Source organism: Chiloscyllium punctatum, chromosome 18, assembly GCF_047496795.1.
Source record: "Chiloscyllium punctatum isolate Juve2018m chromosome 18, sChiPun1.3, whole genome shotgun sequence".
Lineage (NCBI taxonomy): Eukaryota > Metazoa > Chordata > Chondrichthyes > Orectolobiformes > Hemiscylliidae > Chiloscyllium > Chiloscyllium punctatum.
The window spans coordinates 74537529-74558221 of NC_092756.1; the positions used below are offsets into that span (position 1 = coordinate 74537529).

Genomic DNA, 20693 nt, shown 5'->3' on the forward strand with positions numbered 1-20693 from the left:
GCAGGCAACAATGAAAAGTGGCCGAGCAGAGGCTGATCACCAAGTTTGGGAACAATGGAGATGGCCTCAACTGGGACATTACAGGTGACCCCATTCAACTACACACACACACACACACACACACACACACACACACACACACACACACACACACACATACACACACACACACATAAACAGACACACACATACACACACACCCAAACACACACATATACACACACTCAAACACACACATACACACTCACATATACACACACACACACATACACACACATACACACATGCACATAAACACACATACACATACATACACATACACACGCATACACATACATACACATACACACGCATACACATACAAATACCATAAGACCATTAGACCATAAGAAATAGGAGTGGAAGTAAGGCCATTCGGCCCATCGAGTCCACTCCGCCATTCAATCGTGGCTGATGGGCATTTCAACTCCACTTAGCCGCATTCTCCCCGTAGCCCTTAATTCCTCGAGACAACAAGAATCTATCAATCTCTGCCTTGAAGACGTTTTGCGTCCCGGCCTCCACTGCACTCTGCGGCAATGAATTCCACAGGCCCACCACTCTCTGGCTGAAGAAATGTCTCCGCATTTCTGTTCTGAATTTACCCTCTCTAATTCTAAGGCTGTGTCCACGGGTCCGAGCCTCCTCACCTAACGGAAACAATTTCCTCACATCCACCCTTTTCAAGCCATGTATTATCTTGTACGTCTCTATTAAGTCTCCCCTTAATCTTCTAAACTCCGATGAATACAATCCCAGGATCCTCAGCCGTTCCTCATATGTTAGACCTACCATTCCTGGGATCATCCGTGTGAATCTCCGCTGGACACGTTCCAGTGCCAGTATGTCCTTCCTGAGGTGTGGGGACCAAAACTGGACACAGTACTCCAAATGGGGCCTAACCAGAGCTTTATAAAGTCTCAGTAGCACAACGGTGTTTTTATACTCCAACCCTTTTGAGATAAGTGACAACATTGCATTCGCTTTCTTAACCACAGACTCAACCTGCATGTTGACCTTTAGAGAATCCTCGACTAGCACTCCCAGATCCCGTTGTACTTTGGCTTTACGAATTTTCTCACCATTTAGAAAGTAGTCCGTGCTTTTATTCTTTTTGCCAAAGTGCAAGACCTCGCATATGTATACACACACATATACACATATACACACACACAAACACACATACACATAAACACACACATGCACATACACACATACACATGCACACACACACACATACACACGCACATACACACACACATACATATACACACACATACACATACACACACATACACACCCACACACATACATATACACACACTACACACACATACACACAAACACACACATACACGCACGCACACACATACACGCACACACATATACACACAAACACACACACATACACACATACACACGCACATACACACACCCATGCACATACACACACACTACACACACATACACACAAACACACACACACACACATACACGCACGCACACACATACACGCACACACATATACACACAAACACACACACATACACACATACACATACACACGCACATACACACACCCATGCACATACACACACACATACACACACATACACACATACACACGCATACACACCCACACACACAAATGCACACACACATACACACCCACACACAAACACACACATGCACACGCACATACACACACGTACCATAAGACCATACGACATAGGAGTGGAAGTAAGGCCATTCGGCCCATCGAGTCCACTCCGCCATTCAATCATGGCTGCTGAGCACTTCAACTCCACTTACCCACATTCTCCCCGTAGCCCTTAATTCCTCGAGACAACAAGAATCTATCAATCTCTGCCTTGAAGACGTTTAGCGTCCCGGCCTCCACTGCACTCTGCGGCAATGAATTCCACAGGCCCACCACTCTCTGGCTGAAGAAATGTCTCCGCATTTCTGTTCTGAATTTACCCCCTCTAATTCTAAGGCTGTGTCCATGGGTCCGAGCCTCCTCACCTAACGGAAACAATTTCCTCGCATCCACCCTTTTCAAGCCATGTATTATCTTGTACGTCTCTATTAAGTCTCCCCTTAATCTTCTAAACTCCAATGAATACAATCCCAGGATCCTCAGCCGTTCCTCATATGTTAGACCTACCATTCCGGGGATCATCCGTGTGAATCTCCGCTGGACACGTTCCAGTGCCAGTATGTCCTTCCTGAGGTGTGGGGACCAAAACTGGACACAGTACTCCAAATGGGGCCTAACCAGAGCTTTATAAAGTCTCAGTAGCACAATGGTGTTTTTATATTCCAACCCTCTTGAGATAAGTGACAACATTGCATTCGCTTTCTTAATCACAGACTCAACCTGCATGTTGACCTTTAGAGAATCCTCGACTAGCACTCCCAGATCCCGTTGTACTTTGGCTTTACGAATTTTCTCACCATTTAGAAAGTAGTCTGTGGTTTTATTCTTTTTGCCAAAGTGCAAGACCTCGCATACACACACACATACACACACATACACATAACACACACACACACACACACACACACACACACACATATACACACATACATACGCACATATATTCGCACATACACACACATATACACACGCGATTAGACACACAAACACACACACATACGCACATACACACAAACACATACACACGCACATACACACACCCATGCACATACACACACACATATACACACACACCCACACACACATATGCACACACACATACACACCCACACACAAACACACACATGCACACGCACATACACACACGTATATACACACACATACCATAAGACCATAAGACATAGGAGTGGTAGTAAGGCCATTCGGCCCATCGAGTCCACTCTGCCATTCAATCATGGCTGATGGGCATTTCAACTCCACTTAGCCGCATTCTCCCCGTAGCCCTTAATTCCTCGAGACAACAAGAATCTATCAATCTCTGCCTTGAAGACGTTTTGCGTCCCGGCCTCCACTGCACTCTGCAGCAATGAATTCCACAGACCCACCACTCTCTGGATGAAGAAATGTCTCCCCATTTCTGTTCTGAATTTACCCCCTCTAATTCTAAGGCTGTGTCCATGGGTCCGAGCCTCCTCACCTAACGGAAACAATTTCCTCACATCCACCCTTTTCAAGCCATGTATTATCTTGTACGTCTCTATTAAGTCTCCCCTTAATCTTCTAAACTCCGATGAATACAATCCCAGGATCCTCAGCCGTTCCTCATATGTTAGACCTACCATTCCTGGGATCATCCGTGTGAATCTCCGCTGGACACGTTCCACTGCCAGTATGTCCTTCCTGAGGTGTGGGGACCAAAACTGGACACAGTACTCCAAATGGGGCCTAACCAGAGCTTTATAAAGTCTCAGTAGCACAACGGTGTTTTTATACTCCAACCCTTTTGAGATAAGTGACAACATTGCATTCGCTTTCTTAACCACAGACTCAACCTGCATGTTGACCTTTAGAGAATCCTCGACTAGCACTCCCAGATCCCGTTGTACTTTGGCTTTACGAATTTTCTCACCATTTAGAAAGTAGTCCGTGCTTTTATTCTTTTTGCCAAAGTGCAAGACCTCGCATATGTATACACACACATATACACATATACACACACACAAACACACATACACATAAACACACACATGCACATACACACATACACATGCACACACACACACACATACACACGCACATACACACACATACACACACACATACACATACACACACATACATATACACACACATACACATACATACACACACATACACACCCACACACATACATATACACACACACTACACACACATACACACAAACACACACATACACGCACACACATATACACACACATCTGCACATATACACACACATACACACAAACACAAACATACACAAACACAAACATACACACACATACACACACATATATACACACCCACACACACACATACACACACATACACACGCACACACACACATATATATACACACATACGCACATACACTCACATACACACATACACACACACGCGCGCGCACCCACACACACACATATACACACACACATACACATACACACACATACACACCAACACACATATACACACACATACACCCACATACACACACATACACACCCACACACATATATATACACACACACATATAAACACACATACGCACAAACACACATACCCACACACATACATACACACACATATAAGTTTGTGTGATGAATTTGTACTTACAGAATTACATTTTTTTTACTGAAAAACTGTATGAATTCATGTGAGATGCTTTAAATCTGTTTATTAGCTTAGAATCAGTCTGACTATTGTGGCACAGACAGCCTCACACAAGGAAGCTCACACCTTCAATACATCATCTGGGCCGACATGACACCAATTGGTAAAGTTCACTTGAGAATGTAACTTTTGATAAAAGTTTTGCAATTTACATATGAAAGAACGAAAACCAACCTGGCCATTCTAAAAGATGAGAGACTTAACAAACAATCCAGGTCTTTCTCAAGATACAATTTCAGTTGCATCACACTGTAAACATTTGCTATAAATTCTGTGTCCTGCAATCTTATTCTCCACAACCACCTGATGAAGGAGCAGTGCTCCGAAACCTAGTGCTTCCACATGTTCGACTCTAACCTGGTGTTGAGTGATTTTTAAATCTGTCATTCACCCATCTCCTGACGGTTGAGCACACATCTCAAGGTCAGGACAGCGGCCCTCCGCAGGGATACAAATCGACTCCTTCTTTGGTCGCTCCACGATGGATCTCTCTGATGACTGTTCCCGTTCGTTGGTTGGCTCATTGGGATCATTGCTGACATCTTGGAAGAATTCCTGGAGTCTCATTGGTCTGATGAATTCCTCACAACTTTACTCAAGTATTCTTGTTGGTGATGGGGACAAAGGGAGACTAAATTTGATTTGCATTTCAACTTGATTTTATTAACAAAGTTTTGAAACAGTTTGTAACATCATTTGGAAATGCATACAAAGGTTCTAAATCAGTTGTGTACAGTCTATGCAGAGAGAAAAGAACCAACAAACCGTTGGAATATTGACATTTCTCAAACCTTCTGTATCATTGTGGAAAGAAAGGCATTTTGTACTTGGGCAGAAAACGATCTCTGTTCATTGTCAGGCACCAAGAAGGTCTGAGAACTGAAAGGACGATGTGATCATTTGTCAGAAAGACCTGAGACTGTGTTGTTTCCCTGTTACACCTGGCAGCAGCTGCCTGAACCTTTAGTGCGTCCCTCAGTGTGTTGTCACAGATCTGGGAGTGTGCTTGGCTGTCGCTCTCATTTGGGGTCAACTGTTTCCAGTGGTCTGCCAATATAGTACCCTCATGGCCTAATGGCTATGGCACTGGCCTCTGAAATCTGGGATTTCAGGGATTTCATTTTTAAGCCTGGTCTTTGCAGTGGCTGATTTTCATCCCATGTCAACTTCATCTCAATCCAAATTGACTGGATGTGTTTAGTCACTCTGTTCAAAATCATTGTGCCTGTGTTGAGATTATCACAAATGCTGTTCAGCAATCCACATGTGGGGCCCCAGTGGCCTAATGGATAAGGCACTGGCCTCCTAAGTCAGGGATAGTGGGTTCAAGTCCCATCTGGGGTGTCTCTGTCGCTTATCCTTTATTTCTAATGTAATTTGGAAAAATCCCCATCTCGACATTCAGGTGATGGTCAGTGGTATCCAACATGATCTTGCACAAGATTTTCGAGGATCTGCAGGATTGAATGTTGAAGGTGGTCATCAAGTGGCTGCTGTTTCTCGATGTGGACGAGATTCCTGAGAGTGCGGTTGGAGAGGTTGTTTTTGGAAGCCAGCTCTCATCAACAAACCAACTCTTCAACACTGATCCCTCCAGAACATCGGATATTACTGACAGAGAATACCCCTGCCAACGTTTATAGGTGCACCATCGACAGCATTCTGTCTGGATGTATCACGACCTGGTTTGGCAACTGTACCATTCAAGATCGGAGACGGTTACAGAGAGTGGTGAACTCGGCCCAGACAATCACAAAGGCCAACCTCCCATCTATAGAATCCATCTACCAGGCCAACTGTCAAGGAAAGGTCTCCAGCATTCTCAAAGACCCATCCCACCCTGGCAATGTTTTTCTACAACCTCTACCATCGGGGAGAAGGTACAGAAGCCTGAACATACGCACCAACCTGTTTTGAAACAGTTTCTACCCTACTGTTGTTAGAATACTGAACGGTCTCACAGACTCTTAATATTCGCCTGTACCTGTGTTTTTGTTCCTGCTGCTGTTTCCCTATTATTTATTTATCTTTGCTACTTAACTCTGGGAGCTGCCTATATTGCTCACAAGACAAAACTTTTCACTGTGTCTATCATTACTTGCAAACCAAATATTTTCAATGAATCTTGCACCTTTAGGATTATTGTTTTCTTGGTCCAACTCATCAAATTTAAATATAAATTATTGAGTGTGGAATAACTTTATTTCACCTGCATTTTTTCCTGTTCAATACCAACAGGACAGTATAGAAGTCAAGCAAGCTCAATGTTTGTACAGCCAACATTGAAGGAATGGTCCCAGAAAGACAAGGACAAATGGGTCAATGCTAATTCCTGCATCAGTGAGGAAAGGAACAACAGATGAGGCGACTGTGAGGAAACAGACATTTAACTGTTTAATTTCAGATCAATGAATCTTCGAATGTGACTGCATATACTGAAGCCCATCATGTCTATGCTGTCTCTTTGGGAGAGCTGAGAAATTAATTCCACTCCCTTTCGCTCCAGTTCATCAAACGTTTGTTGCCACATGTATCAAACTGACTTGGAAATGTTTTAATTCCATGATCACAAAGCAGCCATGCAGAGTTTTAAAGACATTAGGTCAGAGATTAACTTAATTTGAATGGAGATAATGCAGTGAGAGGGTTTTAATTGGAGAGAATGTTTAAATTGAAAGTATCCCCAGAAGGGATGTAAACCACAGGCAGTAGCTTAGAAGATCAGAGATGGAGCTGTTAGGTCACTGGGACAACACGTGCTTCTGGGGCCATGTCAGGAGAATTGATCCCCTCAACCTTGGTTGTGTTCATGTCAGAACAATGCTGCACTCTCCCAACATTTATGTTCACCAACATTTCACGAGTTTCATCCCACCATCAAACTCACCATGGACTCCTGTTTAGTATCTGTCTCATTCTTGGACACATGCATCTCCATCAAGGATGGACACCACAGCACCTCACTCAACCACAAACCCACCCTCAACATATTAAAACAGCCGTCCCCTCTGTACAAGCCATACACTTACACAGGATCTGTTCAGGTGAGGGGGAATGTGACGGGCACTTGGAAGTACACAAGGATGCCCTGATAAGAATGTGATACGATGCTTAACTCATCAATCGCCAGTTCGGACATGCCCCAGGGAGAAACTGCAATGACCTCCTCAGGAGACAGACACGAGCTGCAACCAACAGGGTCCCCTTCATTGTCCAGTACTTACCAGGAGCTGAGAAACTACGTCACATTCTCCACAGCCTGCAACACATTATCGATGAGGATGAGCACCTCGCCAAGACCTTCCCCACCCCTCCACTTCTCACCTTTAAACAGCCACCAAACCTTAAACAGACCATTGTTCACAGCAAACTGCCCGGCCTTCAGGACAACACCAAACAACCCTGTCACAGCAGACACTGTAAAACGTGTCAGAGTGTCACCATGGATACCGCCATGACACATGGGGACATCTCCCACCATGTACGCGGCAGGTACTCATGTGACTCGTCCAACGTTGTCCATCTCATACGCTGCAGGGAAGGATGCCCAATGCATGGTACATTGGCGAGACCGAGCAGAGGCTACGGCAACAGATGAATGGGCACCGCGTTACAATCACCAAACAGAGGTGTCCCATCCCAGTCGGAGATCACTTCAATGATTAGGGACTTTCAACCTCGATCCTTCAGGTAACCATCCTCCAAGGTGGACTTTGGGACAGGCAGCAACGAAGAGTGGCCGAGCAGAGGCTGAGAACCACGTTTGGTACCCATGGGGATGGCCTCAACTGGGACCTTGGGTTCTTGTCACACTACAGCTGACCCCACTGCACTAAACACACACACACACACACACACACACACACACACACACACACTCATCCTGTCACACAATACACATACACACTCCCACACTCACACACACACACACACCTTCTCACAGATGTATACCCCATTACACTCAAACACATACACATACACACACTCTCACAGACACTCACACCATCGCCCCCTCTCACACACATCCAAATGCACACAATCACTCGGTCTCCCCTGCACGCACACACATATACATTTGTGGGGTGAATTTGTACGTTCAGAATTATGTTTTGTTTCACTCAAAAACTGCATAAAACCATGTCAGATTCTGTAAATGCCACTTTAGAAATAGAATCAGTCTGACCGAACATTGGGACACAGACAGATTTTAACCTCACATCTTCAATGCATTATCTGAGCTGAGATGGCACCGATTGTTAAAACTCTCTTGAGAATGTAACTTTAACAAAGGTCTGGGATGTACATAACAAGGAACTGAAACTAACATGATCATTCTAAAAGATGAAAGACTTCAGCTCAATTTCTTTAATATTACATGCCATGACACTGCAATCCTGTTGTTAAAACTTCAGTGTTTTACGATCCTGCTCCACAACCACCTGATGAAGAAGCAGCTCTTCGAAAGCTCGTGTTTCCCAATAAACCTGTTGGACTATAACCTGGTGCTGTGTGATTTGTAACATTGTCCGCCCCAGTCTAACACCGGCTCCTCCAAATCATAACCTTTATGTCAATGACTGGTGCGTTTTGGATGATAATGTAAAACATAACAATAGAAAACATCCAAAGTTGGGGCTTGATGTTTTCAAGTCATTACACTATGACTTTTCCCCTGGCGGTTTATTCCATTGTGGGATTGTTTTTATTCATTTCCAGGGTGTGAACATTGCTGGCTAGATCAACATTTAGATTAGATTAGATTACTTACAGTGTGGAAACAGGCCCTTCGGCCCAACAAGTCCACACTGCCCAGCCGAAGCATACCCACCCATACCCCTACATCTGCATCGACCCCTTACCTAACACTACGGGCAATTTAGCATGGCCAATTCACCTGACCTGCACATCTTTGGACTGTGGGAGGAAACCGGAGCACCCGGAGGAAACCCACGCAGACACGGGGAGAACGTGCAAACTCCACACAGTCAGTCGCCTGAGGCGGGAGTTGAACCCGGGTCTCCGGCACTGTGAGGCAGCAGTGCTAACCACTGTGCCACCCACTTACCAGGAGCTGAGAAACTACGTCACAAATGACTGGGACATTTTAATTTGTGCGTTTTGGTTTAATTGGTTTCTTTTAATTTGTTTTCAGAGTCGTGTAAGGAGACTTCTGAAAAGTAGGCTGTCAGTAAGTTAGAAGACGGAATAGGTTATGCTGCATTCTGCAATTACAGCGATGATGATGGGCCAAGTGTAATACTTCAAGTGGCTTGGCATTGATTTATTGGTTAATACTCTTAGCCATTGAAGTTATAACATCTTCAGTTGAGAGTGAAAGCATATATCTTGGGAGGATATTTAATTGCTCTAAAGATACCACGTATCTGAAAGTTCCCTGCAGTTAATAGATCAATGGGACAGGAATTACCTTTATATCACAAAGTAAGTCTGTTTCTCTCTGCTGAACTTCTACTCAGCTAAAGATTGACTCTGCCTGTTGTGTGACATGGCTTTTAATTTCCACTGATCGACCAGATGAACTTTAGTCACACAATGGAATTAAACTCAACTTTCCTTCAGTATTCTTGTTGGTGATGCAGACAAAGGGGGTCATAATTGGTTTGCGGTTCAAATTGATTTTATTAACAAAATATTAAAACAGATTGTCAGCATTTCCCAAATTCCCACAATCTTTACTCTCTCTCCAGCTCTATCCATCTGAGAAAGGATATTAACTGGAACAATCCATGTTGGGCCATTGGAATCATTTCAACTCCCCCTCCCACTCTGCCGAGGACATGGAGGTCCTGGGCCTCCTTCACCGCCACTCCGTCACCACCAGACGCCTGGAGGAAGAACGCCTCATCTTCCGCCTCAGAACACTTCAACCCCAGGGCATCAATGTGGACTTCAACAGTTTCCTCATTTCCCCTTCCCCCACCTCACCCTAGTTCCAAACTTCCAGCTCAGCACTGTCCCCATGACTTGTCCGGACTTGTCCTACCTGCCTATCTCCGTTTTCCACCTATCCACTCCACCCTCTCCTCCCTGACCCATCACCTTCATCCCCTCCCCCACTCACCCATTGTACTCTATGCTACTTTCTCCCCACCCCCACCCTCCTCTAGCTTATCTCTCTACGCTTCAGGCTCACTGCCTTTATTCCTGATGGAGGGCTTTTGCCGAAATGCCAATTTCGAAGCTCCTTGGATGCTGCCTGAACTGCTGTGCTCTTCCAGTACCACTAATCCTGAATTTTTCATCGACAGTACTCTGTTAAAAATCACTGTGCCTACGTTGAGATTATGGCAAATGATGTGACATAGAAACTTGCACAAGGTAATTCCGGGATTTGGGAGATCTTGGGGTGAATTGTCTGAAAGAGACAGCACAGCTGCAATGGGCTGAATTCCTGCTAAGATTCTGTTGATTTGTCCTCAATGCAGCTTTTTGCAACATCTCCACTTCCTCCTTCCCCACTAACTGCAAATATCTTGAAAGTGCTGCACACAATAACATTGAGCCCTTTTCCTTCTCCTGTCTGCTCCATTTGCCTCAAACTGTGGGTCTGCAAAGTTGGAGTTGAGTTGATTTCTCGACTGGGAGAAAGTGAACACTGCAGATGTGAGAGATCAGAGTCAAACTGTGTGGTGCTGGAAAAGTACAGCTGGTCAGGTGGCATCTGAGGAGCAGGGGAGTCGATGTTTCGAGTATAAGCTCTTCAGGCCTATGCTCGAAATGTCGACTCTCCTGCTCCTCGGACGCTGTCTGACCGGCTGTGATTTCTCAAATGTCCGTCTGGGGCCAAATGGGAGGCAAGGTCAATTTATCAAGCAGCCGACAATTTAGCATGAAATGGAAGGGGTAAAAAACAATCAGTAAGAGTAGAAAACTCAGATAAAAACAATATGACAGGGCAGGGTTCAGTATTTAAAGGTTGCCCCAGTGGCCTACTGGATAAGGCACTGGCTTCCTAACCCAGGGATTTTGGGTTTAAGTCCCATCTGGGGTGTCTGAATATTTCTGGCTTGTTCACTGTCAATGTTATTTCTAATTGACTTTGGAGAAATCCCCCTTGTCTGCTTTCAGCTGATGTGAAGTGGTGCCCAATATGTTCTTGCTCAAGATTTTCGGGGATCTGCAGGATGGGGGGTGAATCGTCTGAAAGAGACAACACAGTCACAATGGCTGAAAACCTGATGAGATTCTCCTGGGGATGACATGGTGGCTCAGTGGGTAACACTGCTGCCTCACAGTGTCAGGGACCTGGCTTTGATCCCTCCCTTGGGTGACTGTTTGTGTAGAGTTTCCAAGTTGGCTCCGTGGTTAGCACTGCTGTCTCATAGCACCAGGGACCGAGGTTCAATTTCAGCCTCTGGTGACAGTTTGTGTGGATTTTGCACTTTCTCCCAGTGTCTGTGTGGGTTTCCTCCAGGTGCTCCAGTTTCCTCCCACAAGTAAATTAGCCATGCAAAATTGCCCAGACTGTTCAGGGATGTGAAGGTTGGGTACATTTGGCATGAGGACATGTCGGGGAGTGAGTCTGGGTGGACATGTTGGGCCAAATGGCCTGTTTCCACACTGTATGGATTCTATGAGAAAGACATTTGGACAGGTACATGACAGGAAATGCTTCTGTGGATGTGGACCAAGTGGAGGCAGGTGCAATTAGTTTTAAAGTTAACGGCTCCATGACACTGCCCCTTCACTTTGGGAGAGGAGTACGCCAAGGCTGCCCCCTGTCCGGCCAGCTGGATTCCCTGTGCGTGGAGCCTTTCCTGTGCCTCTTATGGAGGAGGTTGTCAGGGCTGGTTCTGCGCGGTGCGGGCAAAGGGCTGGTCATCTCGGCCTACGCTGACCACGTGCTCCTCCCTTTCACCGACCCTGCTGACCTGGGAGGATGTGTGAGTGCCAGGCCTTGTACTCAGCGGCCTCTTCCCCCAGGATCAACTGGGCCCAATATTCCAGACGACCGGTCAGTCCGAGGCGGGTGGAGTCTCTGCCGGAGGAGTTACTGGGGTTCAGCTGGAGTACCACCCATCTCCTCGACCTGGGGGTCTACCTTAGCCCAGCTGTGGAATCCTGGCCGGGGAACTGGCAGGAGCTGGAGGCCAAAGTCTTGGCTCGCCCAGGCCTCTGGACAGGACTGCTCCGAGTGCTGTCTCACAGGAGTCGAGTGTTGGTCATAAACCAGCTGGTGCCTGCCATGCTGTGGTACCGGCTGGTCACTTTGGTCCCTCCTCCTGGTTTTGTCGCTGACATCCAGAGAATGTTGGTTCACTTCTTCTGGGACAAAAAGATGCACTGGGTCACTGCGCAGGTCCTGAGTCTCCATATTGAGGGGGGCGGTCAGTCGCTGGTGTGCGTTCACACCCAGGTAGCGACGTTCCACCTTCAGACCTTGCAGCGATACCTTTACATTGAGCCTCCCCCTCGGCGGGGTGCCCTGGTGACGTATTTTTTCCACCAGGTGCGTAACCTCAACTACGACACTCAGCTCCTGTTCAGGGACCGTGATGGTTTGGAGGTCACTCTCAGGACACTGCCTGTCTTTTACCAGGACCTGCTCACGGTCTGGAACATGGTCGAATCGCGTCACGCCTACCCTCCGGCAGGAGTAACGGCTGTCGTCATGGAGACGTTGCTCAGGAATCCGCACCTCCGTACTCGTGGGTTCGAGTGACTGTCGGAGGGGAGGGCCGTGACTGTGAGGGTGACCAGGGTCGGGGACGTGCTGGATGGTGGGGGCCTGGGCTGGACCCTGCCGCAGGATATAGCGAGCAGGGCAGCGGGAGACGTCCGGTACGTGGCCACCACCATCCGACACCTTAAAACGACGGTGCTCAGACCCCACGTAGTGCCCCAGTTGGAGGATGCTCAGGTGTGCGGTGGGATCCCGTCTGCACTCACTCCTGCCTGGACGGAATTTCACATTGGCCCCAGGGTCCTGTACTTCCTGTGGGAGACTGTGCCCCACAACCTGAGCTGTCTCTGGAGTTTTAGTTTTGTCCCTTTCAGGGGTGTATCACAGAGGGCCCTCTACAGACTGCTGCTGCACACCCTCATCCACCTCCCGGACACACCCTGGCGTGCCCATTTACCACCGGGTGGTGGGGATCATCCCCAGTGAAGGGCTCTCTACATGGGAGTCCTCCCCCTTTCTCACGGGGATCTGGGGTGGAGGGTATTGCACGCGACAGTCCGCAGATTGCGGTGGTTCACGGACTCCCAGCCCAACTGCTTGTTCTGTGGTGCTGTGGAGTCCATGGAACAGGGCGCTTGCACTCCCTTTTTCGCTTTCTGGGAAACCTTCTCCTCCGTTTCTGGTTGGACTTCAGCCCCACACTCCCCATCATTGGGCACCCAGTGCCGAGGGGGGAGGGTTGGTCAGAGGATCTCCTCGTGGGTCTGCTCCTGGGCCTGGCCAAACTGGTTGTTAGGGCCGATTGCCTGACCCTCTTCCATGGTTACGTTCGAGCCCGGGTGTCCCTGGAGAAGGAGCACGCAGTGTCTACCAACATCCTTGAGCTGTTCAGAGAGTGCCCTCCCCCTCACTGTTTGGTCACACAGCATTGCCCTTTGATGCTTGTCACTGGCCACTTGGGTGTTTCCTTTCTTCCTGGTGGTGGGAATTGAATAAAGATTTGTACATCTGTTGTCTTTCACTGTGTCTCAAACCTGCACACACACAACATGGGTGCTGGGGAAAATATAAGCACTACCACAGTTAGGCAGCAGTGCGGGGGTAAAGAGAAAAACATATATAACCAGGAGATTTGGAATGCCCTCTGTCCAGGGCACTGACTCTGTGCTGGCTGAGCCACAGTCAGTGTGTTCGTGCAAAACAAAACTTAAAAGCTGCCATTTTAACCTCACACATGTGGCCTCAGTGGCCTAATGGATAAGGCACTGGCCTCCTAAGCCAGGGATTGTGGGTTCAAGTCCCATCTGGGGTGTCTGACGTTTAACCCTTGTCTTCATGGCTGATCTTCATCCGAGGTCAAGTCAATTTCTCATCTCCTCTGGAAAACTCCCCGAGTCTGTGTTGGGTTGGTGGTACCCTGTGTCAGAAAAATACAGAATGTTGAGGATATGCAGGATTTTTGGGTCAATCGTCTGAAAGAGACAGCACAGTCACAATGACTGAAAACCTGCTGAGATCCTCCTGGGGATGGCATGGCAGCTCAGTGGGTAGCACTGCTGCCTCACAGTGTCAGGGACCTGGCTTTGATTCCTCCCTTGGGTGTCTGTTTGTGTAGAGTTTGCACATTCTCTCCATGGGGGACTCCAGGTGCTTTGGTTTCCTCCCACAGTCCAAAGATGTGCAGGTTCGGTGGATTGGCTTTGGGGAATGCAGGGTGAGAGGATAGGGGTTAGGCCTGGATGGGATGCTCTTCAGAGGGTCAGTGTGGATATGATGGTCTGAATGGCCTCCTCCCACCCCACTCTAGGGCTTCTCTGAACAAGTTTGGAGCAGATGGTCAGAGCTCCACTGCAAGGCCCAGTCAAGGCTTCGTGAAGGAAGTGGCATCCAGGTGTGTGTTTCCTACCCTACTTTTCCCAGATCTTCTAGAATCTTCTTTGGCTTTGGCCAGTACGGTCATGAGCTGGGTTCACATCATCCAATGGGGTCACCCTTCACTGTTATCATGCCAGGAGCTATAAAGTGGATTGTCTCAGGCTGACACTTCTCCAATATACAACCCTCAGTCTGGTTGGAACTGGTTCTTCTTGAATCTTTGTAACTCTTTGATCTTAGTTGCAATGTTGTCTGGAGCTGATAGCTGCTGTTTAATTTAGTTTGGCCAATTTTCTATCAGGTCAAGTTTCTCCAGCTGAGGATCAATTGAGAATGCCTGATTTTGTTGCCACGGTCACGTGACCACACAGGATTGAGATCAGCTGCACAGTGAAGTTTTCAACAAAATCAATACCCCAAATAAGACTTGAGCCCACAATCTCTGGTTTAGGAAGTTAGTGTCGTACCCATGAGGTCACTGGGGCTCCAACAGATAGAGCTACCAATCTATGGACAAAGCAGCTTCTGTTTTGGTTGTGTTGGTGTCAGTCTAAGCTATATTCTGTCAACATTACCAGCTGAACCCCAGATTACCTGCATGTTTGGTATTTATGATAAGGTCCAATATGTCAATGGAAATGATTGAAATCTGGGGGTTCAAGGTTGGAACTGATGGGGCTGTGGCTATGCATTTGGGTCCTTACCTTTCTTAGTCAAGGTATTGAACACAATTGCAAGGAGGCTATGATGGAGATGTGAAGTAGTTAGGCCATCGTTGGAGTACTTGGAGTGCCACATCCACAGATTGGACAAACATTTGTGGGAAGGCAACTGCTGAAAATCACCAGCCTCTGAGTCAGAGTCGGGGTTCACCAACAGAGTTTATTGTCCAAGGAAATCCCGGAGCTCCGGGGAGAGAGCAGCACCAACAGCACAGTGGTCAGCTGTAATTCTTCTCTCAACCTGGAGCACATGGTCAAGATACTGTTATACATTTTGTGATATAATAGGTCAGGGATGAGGTTATTGTCTCTGTAACATGGCTTGTTTATTGTAAACATTGCAGAATCCTTGATCGTTTTGGTGCAGTTATTGTCAGTTCCAGCGTGGCCTTTGTTAATTTCAGTGCAGTTGTTGTCAGTTTCAGCGTCTGCGCGGAAGTCCATTGCTGTAGTAATGGGCGCTAATCGCTCTTCCTGAGAAGGCCAATTACTGCAGCCCTGACTATTATCCCTCTGTATTGAGGCTGTATCTAACAGTTAGCATTTCTATCAAAGGTGTTGTCTGACCCAGACCCTTCGGCGGGCAGTGTATGTTATTCATGTGTATTGTCTCTCCCATCCGCCTTAAAATAATCAACTCGGTTGTGAGTGCATTGTTCTGGCATTCTGGTGGCCCCAGGCAGTGTCTGTGTTTGCTCTGCTGTCTCTCTCCATATTGTGGTCCGGCGGCCATCTTGTGTGCCAAGTGGCCAACTTATGGCTGAGCGGCCATCTTGTGCATCCGTCTGCCTAGTGTCACCCTGCCCCGTGCCAACTCCCACTTCACTCCCCACTTTGTGGTCAAGGAGGCGAGTGTATTATCCGAAACAATCCATGCTGGGCCATTGGAATCTCCTTCCTGTCCCGATATAGGGTTGGCTCTCTTCCACAAAGGGGGGTCTCGCAAGTTCGGGCAGATCTTCTCTCTCTCCAGATTTTGTTTATTTAAAAAATATACTTTATTCATAAAAAATCAAATAACAATGCAGACAAAGGTTCTAAATCAGTTGTGGACAGTCTATGCAGAGAGAAAAGAACCAACAAAACATTGGAATTTTAAAATTTCTCAAAGTTCTGTGTCACAAAAAATGAAGGCATTTTGTTCTTGGGCAGGAAATGATCTCTGTTCATTGTCAGGCACCAAGAGGGTCTGAGAACTGAAAGGACGATGTGATAATTTGTGAAAGACCTGAGAATGTGTACTTTCCCTGTTACACGTTGGCAGCAGCTGCCCGAAACTTTAGTGTTTCCCTCAGTGTGTCGTGACAGATCTTGGAATACGCTCGGCTGTAGCACTCATTTAAGATCAACTATTCCCAGTAGAGTATTGTCATTGAGTTTTTGTGGCTTAATGGTTAAGACTGTAGCTTCTGATGTAGTGGATTGGAGGTTCAAATCCCTTTTGGGGTGTTGACGTTTTAAGCCTGGTCTTTGTGGTGGCTGATTTTCATCCCATATCAACTCCATCTCAATCCAAATTGACTGGATTTTTCAACTACTCCGTTAAAAATCACTTGCCTGCTTCGAGATTATGGAAAATGCTCTTTAGTAGAAACTTGCACAAGGTAATTCCAGGGTTTGGGAGATCTTGGGGTGAATTGTCTGAAAGAGACAGCACAGCCACAATGGGCTGAATGCCCGCCAAGATCCTGTTGAATTGTCCTCAATGCAGCTTTTTGCAAAATCTCCACTTCCTCCTTCCCAAATAACTGGAAATATCTTGAATGTGCTGCACAAAATAACATTCAGCCCTTTGCTATTTTCATGTCTGCTCCATTTTCCTCTGACTTGAGTTGTGCAAAGTTGGATTTTGGTGGATTTCTTGTCTGTCCGTTTGGGGAGAAATGGGAGGTAAGATCAATTTTATCATGCAGCCAATGATTTAGTGTGAGATGGAAGGGGAACAACCAATCAGTGTGAGTTTAAAACTCAGAGAAGAACACAATACGAGAGGTTCAGGGTGCAGTATTTACAGGCTGCCATTTCAGTTTTGTAGATGTGATCCCAGTGGTCTAATGGATAAGGCACTGGCTTCCTTCAGCCTGTGATTGTAGGTTCAAGTCCCCTCGGGGATGGATAGCTTTTAAGCTTTGTCTTCACGACTGATCTTCTTTGTCTGATGTCAAGTCGATTTCTCATCTCCACTGGAAACGTCCCCAGGTCTGTGTTGGGTTTGGTGGGATGTTGTGTCAGAAAAATACAGAACTTTGTGGGGTTTGCAGGATATGGGGCTAAATCACCCCTCTCTCTATGGCGTACTTGGAGGCATCAGTCAAAAGTCGTCTTTTTTTTAATAAAATCTCTAACTTGAAATAAACGAATGAGGTCCCTGTTCGGTAGCTTGTGTTTCCGTGATAACTGATCGAAGGACATCATTGTGTCTCCCTCAAACAAATCACCCACGCAAGACACACCCCTAACTGCCCAATGTTTGAATCCTGAATCAATCATCCCCGGTTGAAAACCCGGCATACCCGGTGTAAGAGAAGATGACTTGCCAATATTGCCTTCCCTCTGCCGAATTGCCCTCCGTGCTTTAACAGTATCGATAACTCCTGGGTTATGGCAATATTCCCTAACTGTCCTCATTTTGTCCAAACACAGCAAGTGAGTAAGGGGTCACCTTAGTCTGGGAGGTTTCAATATCTAACCATATTGAAAGAGGGTCCCCACAAGCCCAATCACTCATGTAGGATAAAAGTGAGCTTCGTTGGTAGCTTTTAATGTCTGGGAGATCCACTCCCCCCAGTCTGTGACACAATCGCAGTTTCGCTCATTTAATGAGGGGCCACTGACGATGCCAAATAAAGGGGCTGAACCAGCCGTTCAGTCTCCTGAATGTTTGCTTATCGAAAATCAGGGGGAGCATCCATATAGGGGATAGTAAACGAGGGAGAATATTCATCTTAATAAACACTATCCGACCCAACCACGAGACCAGAAGCGCCTCCATCTTTGAAGGTCTTGTTTGATTTTGTCAAATAATTGAACAAAATTGTCTTTGAACAGCCGATTCAGAACTGGAGTAATGAACACGCTCAAATACACAAAACCCCCCTGTGACCATTTAAATGGGAATCGATATTCACCCTCAAGACTTAACACTTTCATAACACCACCCATAGGCATAGACTCTGATTTTGCAAGATTAATCTTGTCCCCCAAAAAGGTGCCAAACACACAGATGCATGCTAACAGGCGAGGTACTGAAACTGCTGGATTTGACGAAAGAATGAGGACATCGTCCACATACAATAAACTCTGATGTAAATTTGACCCCACGTCTGGAGCTGATATATTGGGATCCCTATGAATGCCCTCCACCAATGATTCAATCCTCACTGTAAAAAGCAGTGGCGAAAGGGAACAGACCTGCCGGCTGACCCCAAAAATGTTAAAATTGCTTGATCACACCCTGTTGGTGATGATTGCAGTGAGAGGGTCATTGTGGAGAACCGTTACCCATCTTATAAAAACTTCGCCCAAAACAGACCGCTCCAGAGTATAGAAAAGGTACGGCCTCTCAACTCGGTCAAGGGCCTTCTCTGTATCTAGAGAAATCACCAATCCCTATATTGACTGTTGTTGACACACTTGAATTACATTAAGCAGCCTCCTAACATTATTGGAGGATCTGTGGCCCTTTATGAAGCCCGTCTGGTCCTCTTTAACAATAGAAGGTAACACAGTCTCCAGCCTGAACACAAGAGTATTAGAGAGGATTTTAAAGTTCACATTTTAGAGTGAAATGGGCCTGTACAAAGCACAGTCCCCCGGATCTTCCCTTTTTTACGAATAAGCGAAATATTGGCCTCTCTCAGAGATGGCGGGAGACAAACATGGCTATATGAGTCATTAAACATATTGAACATTGGGCCTGACAATATGTTTATAAATTCCTTCTAGAATTCACTGGGAAGTCCATCAGGACCGGGTGCCTTTCCACCCTGAAGCTGCTTCACAGCCTCCTGCACCTCTTGCTCTGATAAGGGGACATTGAGAAAAGACTCTTGTTCGGGGGTCACACCCAGGAGCTCCAGATCTTTGAAGAAAGCCTCCATTTTGGCCCACCCCTCCTCACAAACCTCAGATTGATATAATTTAGAGTAAAATCTCTGGAATGACACATTAATCTTTTTGGAGTCACATGTTCGGTTCCCAGACCCTTCCCTAATCACCATAATGGCTTGAGGGGCTCTCCTTTTCCTGACGAGATATGCTAAGTATTTGCCAGACCTGTCACCATGATCATATAACCTTTGCTTTGCAAAAGTAAGCTCGTTCTTTGCTGTCTGCGTGAGCACGGAATTCAATGCAGACCGCAGCGCCGTAATCCTCTGTAACTTGACCAACGAGGGCCTGTCAAAGTAGGCCTTCTCAGCTGCATTCAACTGTGTTTCGAGGAGACATTGCTGCTCACCCTTCTTCCGCCTCCTACTGGCAGAGTAGGAAATAACTGACCCACTGGCATAGGCTTTTGCAATTTCCGAAAGGAAGGATTGGCTACTAACCGAGCGTGAGTTAATGTCTAGGAAAGACCAAAATTCCTGAGACAAATGCTCCACAAATGTATTATCCCTGAGGATAAAGGGATCCATTTGCCGGTGCCTTGGACCCACTGTAACGTCCTTAATCTTAACCAACAGGGACACTGGAGTGTGATCAGAGATGGTAATATTACCGATCGTACAAGATGCCACCAAGTCCAGAGTTGCCACGGGGATTGGAAAAATATCAATCCTGGTTTGACATCTGTGTGGATTGGAAAAAAACGTAAAATCCCTGCCTGTAGGGTGGAGACACCTCCAGATGTCCACCAACCCTCACTCCACACACAGATCCATTAATTGTTTAGTTTGTACAGAGGGGATCGTGGTGGTGGGGGGGGGCTTTGGGCAACCTCTGTACGGTGGGGTCCATGAGACAGTTAAAATCTCCCCCTATAATGATATGCCAGAACTCCTGATTTATCAATTTAGAAAACGTATCTCGCAAAAAGTTGAGGGGCTGAGCTGGAGGG

At 46.5% G+C, this 20693-nt stretch overlaps 2 non-coding genes across 2 annotated transcripts; both read left to right on the plus strand.

The window, feature by feature from the left end:
- The first annotated feature begins 5664 nt into the window (after window positions 1-5664).
- trnar-ccu (transfer RNA arginine (anticodon CCU)) lies at window positions 5665-5737 on the plus strand. The gene has a single exon. It is a non-coding gene; the product is annotated as a tRNA-Arg (tRNA).
- Window positions 5738-14276: 8539 nt separating this feature from the next.
- trnar-ccu (transfer RNA arginine (anticodon CCU)) lies at window positions 14277-14349 on the plus strand. Its single transcript has one exon. It is a non-coding gene; the product is annotated as a tRNA-Arg (tRNA).
- The last annotated feature ends 6344 nt before the right edge of the window (window positions 14350-20693 follow it).